General features: G+C 35.2%; 1 long non-coding RNA gene across 3 annotated transcripts; it reads right to left on the bottom strand.

Moving 5' to 3' along the window:
• Nucleotides 1-11,942: 11,942 nt before the first annotated feature.
• LOC111408717 lies at nt 11,943-16,204 on the bottom strand. 3 transcript variants are annotated; one of them, XR_002705346.1, is made up of 3 exons: nt 15,869-16,204; nt 12,964-15,140; nt 11,943-12,256 (listed from the first exon to the last, which is right to left on the bottom strand). It is a non-coding gene; the product is annotated as an uncharacterized LOC111408717 (long non-coding RNA). The 3 variants fall into 3 exon arrangements; XR_002705345.1 differs by having other exon boundaries at nt 15,025-15,140; XR_002705347.1 differs by having other exon boundaries at nt 15,025-15,140; nt 16,087-16,204.
• Nucleotides 16,205-17,376: the final 1,172 nt, after the last annotated feature.

Genomic DNA, 17,376 nt, shown 5'->3' with positions numbered 1-17,376 from the left:
GATGAAGCAATATACATTGGTCTACACTTAAACTACAGGTACATGGAACTCAAGTCTCAAACAAAAGTCAAGGTTAGGCTCTTCATCTTCGAAAAGGTAGCTCCTTCATTTAACTATTCAACACCATGGCCACCCGATTCTCATCATAGTTCAGAGTTTTGGATGCGATTAAAAGCATGTCAACACCACCAGTTTTATCTAAACCCTTCTCGCCCTTTAGTTTTCCATCTGAGGCCCTCTTTTTTTATTTGGTTTGTGTACTCTCATACATCCATTTTGCTTTGCACATATGCTGGAGATCGGAATCACATTTTTGCAAAAGCATTTTCCTTTGGGAATGCAAGTGTGAGGAGGCAACATGCAATAGATGTGATACGCAAGACCACATCCATCACATAGAACAGTCTTTTCGTCATCTTCATCCGTGAAGCAAGCTCTGCACAGACAGGAAAGGCATGGGCAGCTGCCAACTGTGGAGAAGCTCTAAGGGATTATGCAAATCCTGTCCCAATTCCTGTGCAATCGACTATTGTAGATGGTTAAACCAATCAATCAGGGTTAATTTCATTCAAGAGAGGTACTTAACTAATATTTAAAGATTGGATCTAACATCGTAAATGAGTAATTCATTAATTAGCTTGTAGAAAATTAATTAGGCGACGGTCAAACGAAATCATGAATCCCAACCATGTTTTCCCCCAAAATTTCCACAATTTTTATATTTCCTAATTTTGTAGATTTTTAGTTATTTTCTTTATTTTAAATCTAAATATTTCTTGTGTGTTTGTTTGTTTCCTTTTTTTTTTTTTTTGGTTAGAATTAAATTGATTAAAGTTGTGTAATGTAAAGTATACATTCCTAGAGAGATCGACAATCCAGACTCAAAAAATTCAATTTATTACTTGAAAGCGACCCGTTCACTTGTGGCAAGCAATTTCAGCAAATAATCTATGTTTGAACTTATGTGCCGCCTATTCCATTCCTTCAAAGGCTTCAAAAATAGCCTAAAGACGAATGGGTTCAGGGCACAACATTTATGTTTTACGTTATGAAGGAATAATTTGATTCAAAATTTGAATAGGTTGAAAAAAATATAGTGAACCTTAGACGGTAAGTACAAACAACCACTAAATTATGCATCCTTAAGTCAAATTTAGAATAGTTTGGGAGTGATTGAATTGTTGTATGCAAACATTGAGATAAATGTGGTTTCCTTTGGTGCTAAGTTTTGTTTTAATATCTAAGGTCAATAAGATGAAAATTAGGTGAAAATCTTACGTTAGGGTGTATTTTTTAAGAATAAGTGTTTAATAAGGGGCGTTGCATTAATCATTACATAAAAAATTTAAAAAAGTAAAAGAAAAAATGTGTCTCATTGTGAAACTATTCTTTGTGGCCTTTATGACTCGAATGATTGAGTCTGCAAGGCATTTATAATCAAGTGCTCTAAAGTCATCCGACTTGGGATCATCAGTCAAAAGCTCGTTAGATGGATCATTTAGAAATTTTAATGAGAGAAATTCGTACACAAGACATTAGAAAAGAAAAAAATATTTACATGCCTTGATTAAGTCTCAAACACTTTTTTGAGAGAATTAGACACTTAACAATGGGTTATTAGTCTAGCTGATTTTTGGAGTTTGAGGCAATCAAGAATAAGAAAGATTCGCGAATTGTTGATATGTTGAGCTGCAATTAGTAAGATCTAACCAAACTAGAGAGGGTGTGGATCCAATATTATATAAAAATTCAACCTTAGTTCACACCTTGATAGAGGGTAAAATAAACGTGTTTAAGGGTGTGAATCTCACGAGATGATAAAGGAAAATTTGACTATTGAAGGTCAGGATTTGAATTGCTTTATAAATTTATGATACATGACATGATTTTTCACATAGGCACAAGTCGATTTTATATTGGACAAATAGAAATTAATTTTAGCATTGTGATGTTGTAGCAGTTCATAATCTTAATACATATATTCCAATCCTAATACCAAAAGCAAAATATCTAGCCATGTGTTTTTAAAATATTTGGTTAAGTTAGGATATAGTTTTGTTTGAAGAAAAACAAATGCTCAAATTTGGACGTGGTTGATAAGTGTATTTTGTACACTTATCTAGACCATTAAATTAGAAAATTTGTTAGTAATTTGGATAAATTATAGCTTAATTATGTATTAATTATATTTGTTAGGTTGAACTCAATGCAAATTAGTGAAACTTGAAGAAATGAACAAAAGATGTGCAAAAATGAAATTAAACATTTAATGGTTTATTCAGACCAAAAAATGATTATTATGATCACATATGATCAATTGGGTGCAAGTGGAGGTCATATAGTTGAAGTATTTTCACAAATCAATTTCCAGCTAAAGATGTTATACTCTGAATTTATAACCTCAACTTGAGACCCATTATACATGTAGTAAACATTCGAATTAGAAAAATTATATATCTAGAAGAATTGTATCACTTTGAGTCATCTTTTTAACTCACTTTCAATCACCTTAATTGAATCTTGGAAGAAAAAGTTATGATCAAAATAACAAAAGTTTCTCATGGACGAACTACACAAACTTACAACCCTGTGGCCCATTTTTGGCTCGTGCGAGACTGAAATCTTAATGACCCAATTGCCATTTGGATCAGTGGTGCGTGCACGAGTAGGTCATTTTTGCAGATGAATCAGCAGTTTCCTTTTGAGATTCAAACACTTTTGGAATCCAAATTTGTTGCGATTTTGACCTATTTTTCGACTCTTATAAATACAAAACAAGGGCTATCATCAAATTCATTAAGAACAAGAGGTTAATTCATTACTTTTTAGAGAAAAGATGATGTCCTAGCAAAAACTGAAAGCAAGTTACATCAAGAAGTTGAAGAACCTTATTAGTTACTAGTTTCAATTCAAGATTTATTAATTTTGTGATTCTCTTAAGTTCTTGATTACCTATGTATTCATATTGCATTGTTTGGATGATTAGCCACCATTTAGATAACATGTTACCTATACGTATTGTTGGAAAGCTCACAATTGGTAGAGCACTACATATATAACACACAAACATTAGATATTAGGAATGATATTCATGGTACATGCAATCTTGTATGATAAATCCTGTGAATTAATGCATGTTTTTCATATAAATTCAAACTAGGAATATGGTTGAGTCGTGTAAAGTATTTGTTCAATATATTTCGAAAAGTATATTAAATAAAATATGATTATCGATTGCCATTAATAGTACAAAATAATTGATGCTTTTTATAGGTCGAGAATCGGAAAGAGCACTAATAGGGGTATTCAAAAATCCAATACATTCATCTCATATTGATAAAATCACTTTTAATTGCTTTCTTGGTTAGAATTAGTATAAAAAACAAACCCAATCTCTTTCACGTTACGGTACATCGAATTTGATAATAACTAATACACTATTATTAAACATTATTTCTCGTGGGATAATAACTCAACTCATATATTCTATTACTTATCAACGATTCCAAATGCTTGCGGTTTTGTTCGAACACAACACTTCATGTGTTTTAGTGTGTGTCGAACTCACTCAATCCTCTTTGTGTGGGATAGTGTTGTTTATTCTTTTTCATTATTATTTCTTTTCCTCATCTTTACTTGTAAACAAACATATTAAGACTTTGATAAGCTCAATATTAAAAATTTAACATTGTTACAAGTGGTAATTCGAACCTCTGTATGTCGATTTATATTTTTATATTTTGTTTGATGTGGAATTTATTTTTTAACAAAATATTCAAAATGATTTCAATTTCCTTGTCCTTACTAGTTTTGATTTCGATTGTGGGAAGATCTTTGAAAGCCAGGAGCCATTTCGAGTCAGTCCCCCCAACTCCAAGACAATTATATCTCTGAAACTTGTTATGTATGATGAACATTTCATACTCATTAAATAGCCATGCGTGACAATCGAATAATAGCTGTATTGTTAGATTAACAAACTCATTAAATATCTTAAAATTCTTATATTTTGAAAATTTCTCAACAAAACTACTGTGAGGAGTCAATAAAAAATGTATTATTACGAGGGAGAAAACATCCCTTTGTTCATAAATTTCTCCAAATCTGAACATGTAAATTACATAATGGATTTGTGTTTCTCTCTCTCTTTCTCTATCTCCACGTGTCTCTATGTCTTTGTCTCTCTCTCTCTCTCTCCATATACACCTGTCCGACAAGTTAAATGTGGGAGAATGGTTACATTTCAAAGTATAAATAAAGGTCGACCATAATTACTCTAAACATGGAAATTAATAGGAACTTAAATGTACAAAATTATATTGTGAACGCTATTTTGAAAATTCAAGGGATGAATTAGTTAAACACGCACACAAACATAATACGATAATTTGGTTATTTCCTTTTTCTGTTTTACAAAATAATAATTTTACAAAATTGATGAGGGACGGCAAGGAAACTTCAATGGGAAGCCATGCAGGCACTGTACAAATTAATCTGTAAACTTTCTGGGGTATTGCTCTAATTTTACATACAAAAATAAAATAAAAACTCTAATTAAGCAGAAGAACGCACAATCACAAACTCGAGTCCTTAATTCACAACCACATGTGGAGAAAATTATAAGAAAATGACTGTTTTCTTCCTCGAATTTACCTATAGAATTTAATAACGGAAATGAATTTATTAAAAGAAACTTCATAAATGTTGGAAATGAAGGGAAAAAATAGAGAGCATGAACCCCAGCATGCGATGGAAAACACTGAATTCGAGTTTTGAACTTAAACGTCATCAAGAGAACAACTCAAGTCCTTATGTATGGATTATTATTTTGAAACTAGACCTTGAGATACCCACAAAAAAACACAAGCAGTATTGGTTAGTACATTTTTTTTCATCTCAAATTCTACAGAGATATTTTAATACACATCCACATTTAGAGAAAATCATGAGCAAAGTGATGTCTTCTTCCTTGAAATCCCATAGAATTTACAGCACCATTACACGGAAAAAGAGTTTCGAAGAAAACCATAGAGTTCATGCTTTATAAGTACAGATAAATCTTTCTTGAGATAAATGCCAACAAGCAAGAGAAAGAGAGAGTTACTATAAAGATATAAAACAATTTCGTAATAAGAGCAAAATAGATTCCAACAGCAACAATGCACCACGATTGGGCAAGAACGGAAGCGTTATTCCCAAAGGATGTTGGCCTTGTTGGGCACGGAAGCTCCAAAAACACAAGTTGATTCCAATGGATTTTGAAGAACGAGATTATAATGACAATTATGAAGTAAACCATATCACGCGACAAAAAACAAAATTAAATTTGTAAAAAAGGAACAAAGAAAATTAACGCAGAGGAAACAATGTTTTTATTGAACAATATGGAGAATACAAGCCAATTTAGCTAACTGTTATAATTAAAACTTAAAAGAGGTGCCTATAGGCCACGACCAAAAACCTAAAAGAGTCCTAAAAGGTAAGGAAATATATTATAATTAGGAGAAAATGTGGACGAGATTCTAGTTTCCTAATTTATCTTAGATAAAATTTGATTTCCTTTTCAAACTTGGATTCTAATTAATTCCTTTCCAAGCTAAGTCAAAACATAATCCCAAGACTCCTATTTCATATTAGAGTCACAAACCTAACAATCTCCACTTTGACTCTAATTCCAATGCTACAAACGAAACTCCTAGATTTCAAATTCATCTACATCGAAATTAACCGGCCTAATCTTCTCAACACAGTAGCCACTCCATATAAACTAAACACTAGTCCTCTACCCGGTGTTCACAACCGACACCCAAACCCAATCCCTAGGGTTCCCAATTCCATCGAGGAATTAATGTTGATCACACATGGCCGAAGCACATCCTGTAGCAAGAACCAAACCAGATGCTTGATCAGAAGGCCCCTTGCTGGAACTGTCGCCTTCAACATCCCTAGAAGTATACCAGACATTGCTGACACCATGGTACCTACGCTCGATGAGTCCTACCCCAACGACTGAACACAGAGTACCCGCTGAAATTGGTGGCATCACCAACGCTTTTCCTAGCAATGTTCTGAATCGACTCAGAGCCCAACATAAGAGGTACTGTACCAAACTGAACTTCCACCACGGTAATAAACTTGTCCAAATATCTTCTCTTAACTGGTTCTGCACTTTCCTGAAAAATGTACAACTGGGATATTTTTCGTCCCTCCAGTACAACTTGGACTCCCTTTCGGACTTTCAAGACTCCACCTCCTCCAGAGAATTTATACCCTTTTGCATCCAGGGTACTTAGCGAAATGAGATTTCTTTTCAGGCCAGGAACATGTCGAACTTGATCAATTGTTCTAAATGTTCCATCCCACAGCCTCAATCTGACTCAAACAATCCTAGCAATACGACAAGATTAGTTGTTTCCCATTACAACTCCACCTTGCTGAATAGTCTCATACGTCTAAAATAAATTCCTATCGGAACACATATGGTGTGAACATGCTGAATCAAGAATCCACTCCTCGTCAGGCTTAGATTCCACATCAGATACCACGGTCAACATCACCTTTTCGCTATCTGCACAATTCTCAAGTACATTGGTTTATCTGAATTCAAAGGTTGCACCCCACGATTTGCAGCTAAATCACCTTTAGCCTGCACCATATCGCAATCCTTTTGAATATGTCCCTTCTTTTTACAGTAGTAACTGGTCACATTGTTTAATCTAACTCTTGATCTACCTCTTCGTCGACCACCTTGAGATACAAGAACTTCCCCATCCCTTGGTGTAGTTCCAACAAAATGCTTCATCTTCTCTTTTGAGTGCAAAACATTATAGACATCTTCTATAGTCAAAGTATCTCAACTATACAATATAGTATCCCAAAACGTCGTATAAGATCTAGGCAGTGAACACAATAGGATCAAGGCAAGATCATCTTTATCGTACTTAACCTCCAACGTCTTCAAATCTACAACTATTTTCTTGAACATGACAACATGGTCTTCCAACAACTCTCCTTCTGCCATGTGATGTGAATACAACTTCTGCTTGAGAGCCAGTTTACTAGTAAGACTTTTAATCAAACATAATTGCTCCAACTTCAACCACAAAGCAGCCGTCGATTTCTCTTTCAAGACATCCTACAGAATATTGTTGGACAGATGAAGATGAGTCAATGAAACAGCCTTCCGATCCTTCCGTTGTTTTTTATCCATTGTCTAATCAGCTGCATCCTCTCAATACCTAGCAACACATCATCTAAATCTAATTATACCAAAACAGCCCTCATCTTTACTTACCACAATGAGAACCTTGTATTGCGATCTAACAGCGGAACATCATACTTCAACCCAACCACCAATCCAAAGAAAATCAACAACCTCGCTCTGATACCACATGTTGGGCGCGAAAACTCCAAAAACACAAGTTCATTCCAATGGATTTTGAAGAACGAGATTATAATGACAATTATGAAGTAAATCAGATCACGCTACAAAAAACAAGATTAAATTTGTAAAAGAGGAACAAAGAAAAATAATGCAGAAGAAACGAAGTTTTTATTGAACAATATGGAGAATACAAGCCAATTTAGATAACTGTTACAATTAAAACTGAAAAGAGGTGCCTCTAATTTATAGGCCACAACCAAAAACCTAAAAGAGTCCGAAAAGGTAAGGAAATATATTATAATTAGGAGAAAACGTGGACGGGATTCTAGTTTCCTATTTTATCTTGGATACAATTTGATTTCCTTTTCAAACTTGGGTTCTAATTAATTCCTTTCTAAGCCAAGTCAAAACGTAATCCCAAGACTCCTATTCCATATTAGAGTCACAAACCTAACAAAGGAAAAGAACACGTTTCAACAATGATGGGAAAGAAAATGGCTGAGGCTGGGAAAAAAGTCGTAGAATCGGCTGTCGATGCCTTCAAGAAGCAAAACAATAAGGGAAAGATAAGCCCTTGCAACTAGTGTTGACCTAATGGTTGACTTCTCGTTTTGATTATCAAAAATAAATTGCATTTATTCTAACAAATTGAATTTGAGTGTTGATAGTAATTATCGCGGAATTAACAATGAATGAAAGCACAAGAATCGAGATTACGAATCACACACATAGACAAATGATTTTGGCGCTTGAAGATCAACATGGAAGTAAATTGGAGAGTGACAAATATGGTGATGGAAATCGAGCATTTGATTCAAAAATCACGTTGGAAGAAGAAATTGAAGACATTAGATATAGATGCATTTTTGAACTCAAATGTAAAGGTAAAACACTTTTATATTTCGCATCGATTATAGCTCAAAGAATTTTTATGTACAGAAACATTTTCACAATACAAAATCATTTTGTGCACAAAAAATTATTTTCACTACCACTTGCATAAAATGTTTTTAACAAAACAAAATAAGTTTGATTTTTGAAAAAGTCATATTTGAACTTAGACCATGATTCTTAAATTAAAAAAAAAAAAAAAAGGTCAACGGTCAACCGGATGTCCGGTTGACCCTATCGGATGGTCCGGTATGCCAACGGTCAGATTTTTTATCGTTACGCACAACGGCTAGTTGGTTGTCCAGTACCTAGCGGATGTCCGGTAAGATGCATTCGATAGGACAGAATTTTAACCGTTGGAAAGCTTTTTTATTCCTTCAAATTTCACTTCACTTTGTATTCATTTTAATAACAATGAAGACAGATTTCTTGTGAGTTATTATTGTGAAAAATCTTCTTTGAAGCTTAACTTTTATTTTCATTTCATTTATTTCTTCACAACAAAAACTTTGATTGTTGAATTAAATTTATTGAATCATCCTTTCATCAAAGTTTTCCATATCTCTTTGTGCTTAACTTATTTATACTAATCTTCAAAGAGAGATCTATACTTGAAGAAGGTATTTGCACTTACATTGCATAAATTCTTCTACTTCTTCACATTGAAAACCTTGATGGTTAAATCAAATTTTTTTGAATCAATTTCTATTCATCAAAGGTTTTCATCTCTTTGTTCTTAACTTGATTATATCAATTTTATAAGAGAGATATATTTTTGAAGAAGTTTTTGTACTTATATTCTATAAACTTCTCTACTTCTTCATTGATATTCATCAAAGTTTCTTATCTCTCTCATAATACTTAATTTGTTACAATTATTCATTGAAAGAGATATATTTCTTGAAGAAGATTATTTGAATTTGCATTGCATTTATTTCTTCATATTTTTCTTATTGAAAACTTTGATTGATTGAATCTAACTTTTAATTATCATATTCATCAAAGTTTTTCAATCAACACTTGAGCTATACTCTTTGCAATTTGTTGAAGTGTGTGAGCCTACTTTTCTCTTGATACTTAATTGTGTCAATATCATTTATTAAGAGAGAAGTTTTTCACTTGAAATATCTCATTCTCTTATTTTTGTTTGTGGGTCGTGTTGAGGTCCCCTAAAGCTCAGCATTGTACAAGGATTGGTGCTCCTTGTTGTAAATCACCGTGTAGGTCATATTAAGGTCCCGTAAAGCTCAATAGTGTGGGTTGTGTTAAGGTCCTGAAAAGCTCAACGTTGTAAAGGATCGATGCTCCTTGTTTGTAAGTCATCGAAAGTTTTGAAGAAGGTTGAATTGCACCATAAGTCAATTAATATAGTGAAAAAGGCCTTGCTCGTGTCGGAGAGTTTGGTAATGAAAGACGTAGATCATTGCATTGGATCAAACCTCCACAACATATCGTTTGGCTTCTCTTCCATTTTGCTTATAGTTTTTACATTTGTTTATTACTTAAATCCTTATATTGTTCTTTGCTTGTTATCATGTTCGTGGCTATTTAATTAATTGATTCATTTACTTTTATATTGGTTTTAATTTAGAATTAATTTTTGAAAAAGTTTATATAACCAATTCACCCCCCTCTTGGTTAGCTAACATTGGGCTTTCAACAAGAATTCTCGATGTAAGGATTGCTTCATTCAACAACCACGGTTTTTTTATTGTAATTATTAGTGTAATGTAATAATTTATATAGATTGCATGTAACCGTGAAATAGAAGTGTGAGTGAAAATGATATGATTTGTGAGTTTATTTAACATATATAGAAAGTCATACTATGTTTACTTTATATAGTCACATTTGTTTGTTTTCGGTATCTTGAAAAGCTCAAAGTTATACAATGTTATCCATTGCCCGGTGTCTTTGAGGTTGTATTTGTTTGTTTTTATGTTTATTGAAAGTTGAGTTATGTCCTTTTATTGTGGAAAAAATCTCAGTACGGAATCTAACATAATGTAAGTCTAACACAGACAAAAAATACAAGTATTGGTCATACCTGTAATGGTGGAGCCAAGACTCAAATCCATAAAAAAAAAATCATTTATAAAATATAATTGTTACACTCCTAACTAAAACACTTTGGAGCAACAGTCACGCATTCCCCCGAAGTGACACATGTTCACCCGAAGTGGTTCCGAAGTGATGTTCAATGCTCACTCCTGACGACCTCAACATGGCGCACTGCAAGATGAAGAGTAGATCCACTGAAGTAACCAAAGTGTCCCTCAACTTCGAAGCGTTGAGCACTTCGAGGCACTCCCTTAATAGAACCCTCCACCATCACTGTTAGAAAGGTATCTCCAAAGATCAATTGATGTGACGTCTCCATAGGTCTATTTGATGTGACGTATCGACTTTATGTCAACTCAACTCAGAAGAACTAATTGCCCGCCCACTCTAGACGCGGTTGATTGACGCTTATGAGAGGACGTCTCACACCGTCAAATGCATACACATGTCCCACATCCAACGGTGCTCTACATTTATAAATACCTAAGGTTTGGAAAGAGAAAAAGGTAATGAAACTCTTATAATTTAGCTCTCCATACTAAGAAAGCTATATTCTCTTCCCCACTCTCTTGCATAACTTGAGCACTATTTCGATCACCCAACGCTAACTTGACCGTCGGAGTGTATGCGACCTCCACCGCCACCGCTGGTTCTAACCGTATGCTTCTGACCGTGCGTTGTTGTGCGCAGGGAGGATTACAAGAATAGCTATCCATTGGCCACGTGGAAGGTCCAATTCTCAAGGTCAACAAATTAGCACCGTCTGTAGGAAACTTTCCGTCCAAAAGGTCCACATTGTCCACCGACAAAGCTACTGGCAAACCATCGACTTACCCTGAAAAGGGCACATTCTTGAAAAAGAACAAGGTCTACCTACAAGGTTCTTAACACCCTTGAAAGGATAAACAAAATGAGTTATAGTAATGAAGAAGTAAAATTTGAAGGGCACAAGGATGCCTCTGAAGAAGAGGTAATCAGGACCAATGTTACACATCGGAGATCCCATCACCGACGTCACCGAGGCAACAGGACAGCAGCGCTCACTGAAGGAATGACTCAAATAGCTGTCTGAATGAGGGACATTGCCACTCAAAATGTGACAATGCGCGAATTCTTCATACAGGTCCGAGGTCATTAGGGCTTCTAAATGCCTCAAGGATCATATCTAGCTCAAGAAATTCCTGTGCCTCATGGCCGAGGCCATTCGAGCCAACACCGAGAACACCCACTTGAAAGAGAAGTGGATGTGGATATGATGTCCTACGCGAAGGGAAGCCAACCAGCAAAACTACCTCTAGGAGAGAACTTTCCACCAAAATACGAACCCCAAAGGTCTGTCAATGTCTTCGACAGAATAGGGTAGAACCCTAGCAATAGGGTCCGCTCCATGCAAAGATCAGTCTAACAAGAGCAGGAGCAAGAACAAGTACCTCATCCACCTAGAAATAGGAGTGGGCATGGGTTGGTTTTTACCCCAACCCCAACCCAACCCAACATGGTCGGTTTAATTAAAAATCAAAACAACCCAACCCAATTAAATGTTGGAATCCAAGCCAATCAAGTCTCGGTCGGGTTGGTCGGTTTGGCAAAATGTAATAAAAAATAGTCAAATAAAACTTGTATGTCATCCAAATAAGATTAATATTTAGTACGGGGAACAACTATTCGAATAAAAATTCAACCAAATACAACTAGTACATTCATGATCCAATGTTAATAAACTTGGAAACTAATTTAGACGATAAACTTGTGATAGACAGCTAAATAAACAAAATGATTCATTAGGAGCTTTGCATCTCAAAAGGGCTGTCATCTATTGTAAATATTGCATCTTAGAAGAGCTGCCATCCATTGCATCTCAGACCTCAGTTTGCAATCTCCAGACAAATCCCAACAATAAAGGCAGCTGTTGATTCTGATCTGTACAAGTAAACATATCACATAAAAATGAAAATGTTGGAAGCTTGATCTGTCTACATAATAGAAGCATAAAAACTTGATTCACTTAAATTAAAGAGTTGCCATCCATTATAAATTCTATAGGCATTGTCATCTATTGAATTAGAAGCTTGATCTTGGATATATACTTGCACGCACTATGACGTGATATAAACTAAAACTAGTAATGAGATTCTTTGAATTCTAGAGGAGGGTATTACTTGAGAATGCTAAGTGGTTGTGTCAAATCTTTGATCCCAAGGCTAGAAAGTTTGAGGGATAAAGAGGTTCCAGTCTAGGCACCTCTTTTCAGACCAAAACAAGTAGTTTGTCCATTAAAGCTGCCAATTTTCTGAGATTCTAAAAACATATAGCATAGCATAGTGATTGTAGATATGCATATTTCGAGTCTGACTAAACGAATTATAAGACATCTCACAGAAACAGTGAGAAGAAAGGATTTTAACAAGACTAGAGACATAAAGTTTTTACTTACAAACATAGTAGGAATGGAAATTGTGACCAAGCTCAACTATGTTAATATATAGCAAAAATAATTCTGCAATACTAGAGCTCGGCAGTATCAAGCATCCTGTTAGCATAAAAATTGTACAAACCAATTCTACAAAAATAAGAAAACTATTGGAAATATACAAATCGTGAAATTATTGACAGATTAATATGCCTACCTCAAAAGTGAAACCATGTAAAATGAAATGAATCACTTAGCATTGGTCCCTTGGTCATCTTCAGTTAATTTTGAATTCATTGATTCTAAAAGTTCATCCATTTGGTTGTAATGCTCAACATCTTCCATGCAAAAACCATCCAAGTTCGGAGAAGCCTTCAACCAATTTTGAGTGCATACTAAGACCTCAACCATTCTAGGACTTAAGAAAATACGGAAAGGATCAAGTATCCTTCCTCCAGTACTAAATGCACTTTCTGAAGCAACAGTTGAAACTTGAATTGCCAACATATCTTTGGCCAAATTGGACAAGACGCCATACTAATTTCCGTTCAACTTCCGCCAATCTAGAACTTCAAAATCCTTATTCTCTATGCTTTCACGAGCATCCAATAAGTATCATTCAACATCATTTTTTATCTCAACTTTAACCTTAATTGCTTATTTTTCCATAAATCTAGAAAGACGAGTATCACTCATAGAAGAAAAAGATCCTTTATAAGCATTGATTGAACTTGAAGACTCTTCAGTTGATGCTTGACTAATTCCATGAATGCCTTCATGACTCACATACCACTCATAAATATCCATCAAATTGGCTTTCAAAGACTTCATGATATTACTAACAACTTCCCCATCCATATATAGATCATTCAAACAATATTCAACATAATCTATTTTGTATTTTGGATCAAGAATAGTAGCAAAAAGCAACAATTGATTCACATTTTCTGTTTTACCCCATTACTTGTCAAACTTCTTCTTCATATTAGTCACCATTTCACACAAGTAATTTCCCCTTAATTTCCATTCATCCGGTTCGATTACAAAATTACAAATTTCATGAAGATAAGCACAAGCACTAGCTTGCAATGAAGCACTAAACTTCAAAGTCACATTGAATAAATTTTCAAGAAATTTAGCAAAAACATATGCACTTTCCCAATCTAAATTTGACAGAGATCCACCACTCCTTCTACCATTATCATCATCTCGAAAGTAATGCAAATACTAAGCATCCTCTTCTTCTAACCTATCAAAAGCTTTTTCAAATTTGAACATCGTTTCCAACATCAAATAGGTAGAATTCCACCAAGTTGGAACATCCAAAAACACAATAGACTTGCACTCAATCTTTTCTTTCTTTGCACACTCCATCAATCTTTCATACCCAGACGGAGAAGATTTCACATATTTGATTGCATTGTGAATATTCACAATGGAGTCATGTGCTTCCCTCAAGCCTTCAACAACAATCAAATTGATGATGTACGCACAACATCTCAAGGGCAAATACCTCCCATTTAGAACACATCCATCACTACCCCCAAGAAACTAACTTTCGCCTAAGATAAGAAATGGTTGTGTCATTGGAACTTGCATTATCAACAGTTATTGCAAAAATTTTCTGTATCCCCCAATCATGCAAACAAGACTTAATCATTTTTTCAATTGTTTCTCCCTCATGATTTGGAACAACAAAAAAACTCAAAATACGCTTATTAAGCATCCAATCAAGATCAATGCAGTGTGCTGTAAGAGACATGTAATTAATATTCTGAATAGAAGTCCAAGTATCAGTTGTAAGTGAAACCCTTTAACAGTTAAAAGAAAAGACATCTATCAATTTCAATTTTTCATCTAAATACAACTGATAAATATCTCTAACAAGAGTCTAATGAGATGGAGCCTGAAATTGAGGACATGCTACACTACAAAAGAGCCTAAAATCACGAGCTTCAACAAACTTAAAAGGTAATTCATCCAAAACTATCATTTTAGCACATGCAACTCTACACTCTTCCTTGCTTCGACCAACAGCAATAAGATTGCTCCCTCCATGATAAGATTTTTTGCTTCTTATCCACTAATCTACCTGGATACTTCTTACAATGATTTGTGAAATGATTACTCAATGTACTAGTACCACACTTCTTAGTACCACAAGCATAATCTACTCCACAATAATTACACTTACACCTAACATCTGGATCATCCCTTGAGCCCAATAGAGTGAAGTGATCCCAAACAAAAGAAGCTAATCTATTAGGTTTTCGTTTACCCAATGTTGATGGTGCACGTAGAGGAAGACCAGATTGAAAATCTCTGTCATTTGATTGAGCTTGTGTGCCTGAGTCCATTTTCCAAAAGATCCACGATTATAGAGACTAAAGAATACTGCAAGAAAGAGGAAAGTAAGCAATTATTTCTTATCATTAAAGAATAATTTGGCAAGGTCAAGCAATTAAAGAATAATTATTTCTTATCATTAAAGAATCTTTCTTATCATTAATTTGAGGAAAGCAAGCAATTAGTTTACCCCAGGAAAGTATAATTTGGTAAGGTCAACTTATAATAAAGAATAATAAGATAAATGGGAAATTCTGATCAGCATTCTAAACCAACGGCTATAAAATTACGTGTCACATTGAACACTGCTTACTGTTTAGAAAGTTTTAGTGTCATCTAGTGCGTGTCTCAGCCTATCTTGATACAAAAGTAGTATTAATTGTACATTTTAAGATCGTGTTTTGTATATAAAATAATTATATTAAACCGCACAATACTCGAAAATAACATGCTCGACATCTAAATCAGCTTGAATTTATTTTTCTGTACTGAATCGAGTTCATTTCTAATAAGTGAATTTTCCATTTTCTATTAAACAGAATTGATAACCAAGTAGTCCAGTGGATTTGTGCAGACAGTGCAGTTTTCCTTTTTTTCCTCACAATAGTATAGGGCACTTAAAGATGTATTTGCGTATCTCTTATCAAATCGTTTTATCATCTCAGAAGAATTAACAAAGTTAAAGCAACATATATAAATAGGAAAAGAAGATCTGTGCGTCAATTCTTGAAACGAATCTTGCAAACTAATGTGTATTAGTGTATAGATAGATTTACCATCAAAATCAAATTCACAGAATCAGTCGTTCTCTCTCACACACACTGTTAACAGCAAAGAATCATCTCCAATTAAGAAATGGATGGGCACGACAATTGGAATTCTAAACAAAGTACCGCTGACATGACTGTTTTTATGCAAAACCTTCTTCAACAAATGCAAACCCGATTTCAGGCAATGTCCGGGTCCATAATCTATAAAATTGATGAGATGGAACCTGATTGATGAATCGGAGCAGAGTATCAACAACCTTAGAGCTGAAATGGGCCAAGAAAGCTCTCCGTCTCCTTCAGGTTCTCTGAAAGCAAGAGAAGATCCCAAGTCGACAGATGATTTTGTATTTATAAAAAATAGAAAATAAGAAAATACGAATAGAAATTAGAAAATATGGAAATATACATATTCTACCACTACCCACTGGATTGTGGACGTCAGACGATCGGCGAGTGGCGACTGAAAGAAGAAGTTCTTACTTCCCTCACTTCTCTATTGGCGATTTGAGACTTAAGAGAAAATGATGGGAGAGAGATTAGGCTTCTTGTTTGCTCTTGGACCTTGGCTCAAGCTGTAGTGAGTGGTTGGAATCGCTAGACTTGGAGAAAGAAATGGAAGGGAAAATTTTAGGGTTCTTTTCCTTCTACATAATTATATTATGCCTTTTTTCACTTAATGTTAGCGGGTTGGGTCGGTGTGGGTTAGGTCCGTTTTTTGTTCAACCCACTATTCGACCAAGTAGGCTGACCCAATACCCGAAACTCACCTAAAAACACCAAAAATCGAACCAAACTGGTCGATTGGGTCTGATCGGGCGATTTTCGTGGGTTGGCTTGGGTTTTGCCCACCCTTACCTAGAAATAGGCGGGAAAGGAGAAACCTAGTGGATTGGGATAGTCGAGAAGAGGCACCTCCACCTCCCCAAAATGCATCAGAGGGGGAAGGCTCTGAAGGGCCATGGCGCTCCTACGAAATTGATGATGATGATGACAACCTCCCATTCTCCAGAGAAATCTGAAGCTTCCCGATGCCTGCAAACTTCATGCCTCCTAAAATCCCAAAGTATGAAGGAAAGGGAGACCCATAGAAACACCTGACTAAGTATATGATGCAGATGAGCCTCAGAGGAGCCTCACCGGCACTAAAATGTAGGGCCTTTTATCTAACCCTCACCGGAGCTGCTGAAGTGTGGTACAGAGGATTACCACCTCTGAGCATCAGAAGCTGCCGGAGCATTTCTGAATCAATACCTTTTACGAAGGGAAGGAGAGGCCCCAATGCAACGCCTGCAAGACATAAGACAAGCTCCTGGCGAGACGCTGAAAAGCTATCTTGCCAGATTCAACAATGAAATCAGGTACTCCGAGCAAGTCACTGATAGGAAGGCCGCCTTGAAAGGTGGCCTCAAGATGGACACTCTGTTCTGGAACGGTGTACGCAACAAGAATCCCACCACCTATAACGAGCTAGTTGAAATGATGAGAGTGGAGATCGTCAATGAGAAGATGATTGA

This window comes from Olea europaea, chromosome 14 (genome assembly GCF_002742605.1).
Source record: "Olea europaea var. sylvestris chromosome 14, O_europaea_v1, whole genome shotgun sequence".
Lineage (NCBI taxonomy): Eukaryota > Viridiplantae > Streptophyta > Magnoliopsida > Lamiales > Oleaceae > Olea > Olea europaea.
The sequence above is the reverse complement of the archived record's forward strand: the minus strand, read 5'-3'. Positions and strand labels throughout refer to the sequence as shown.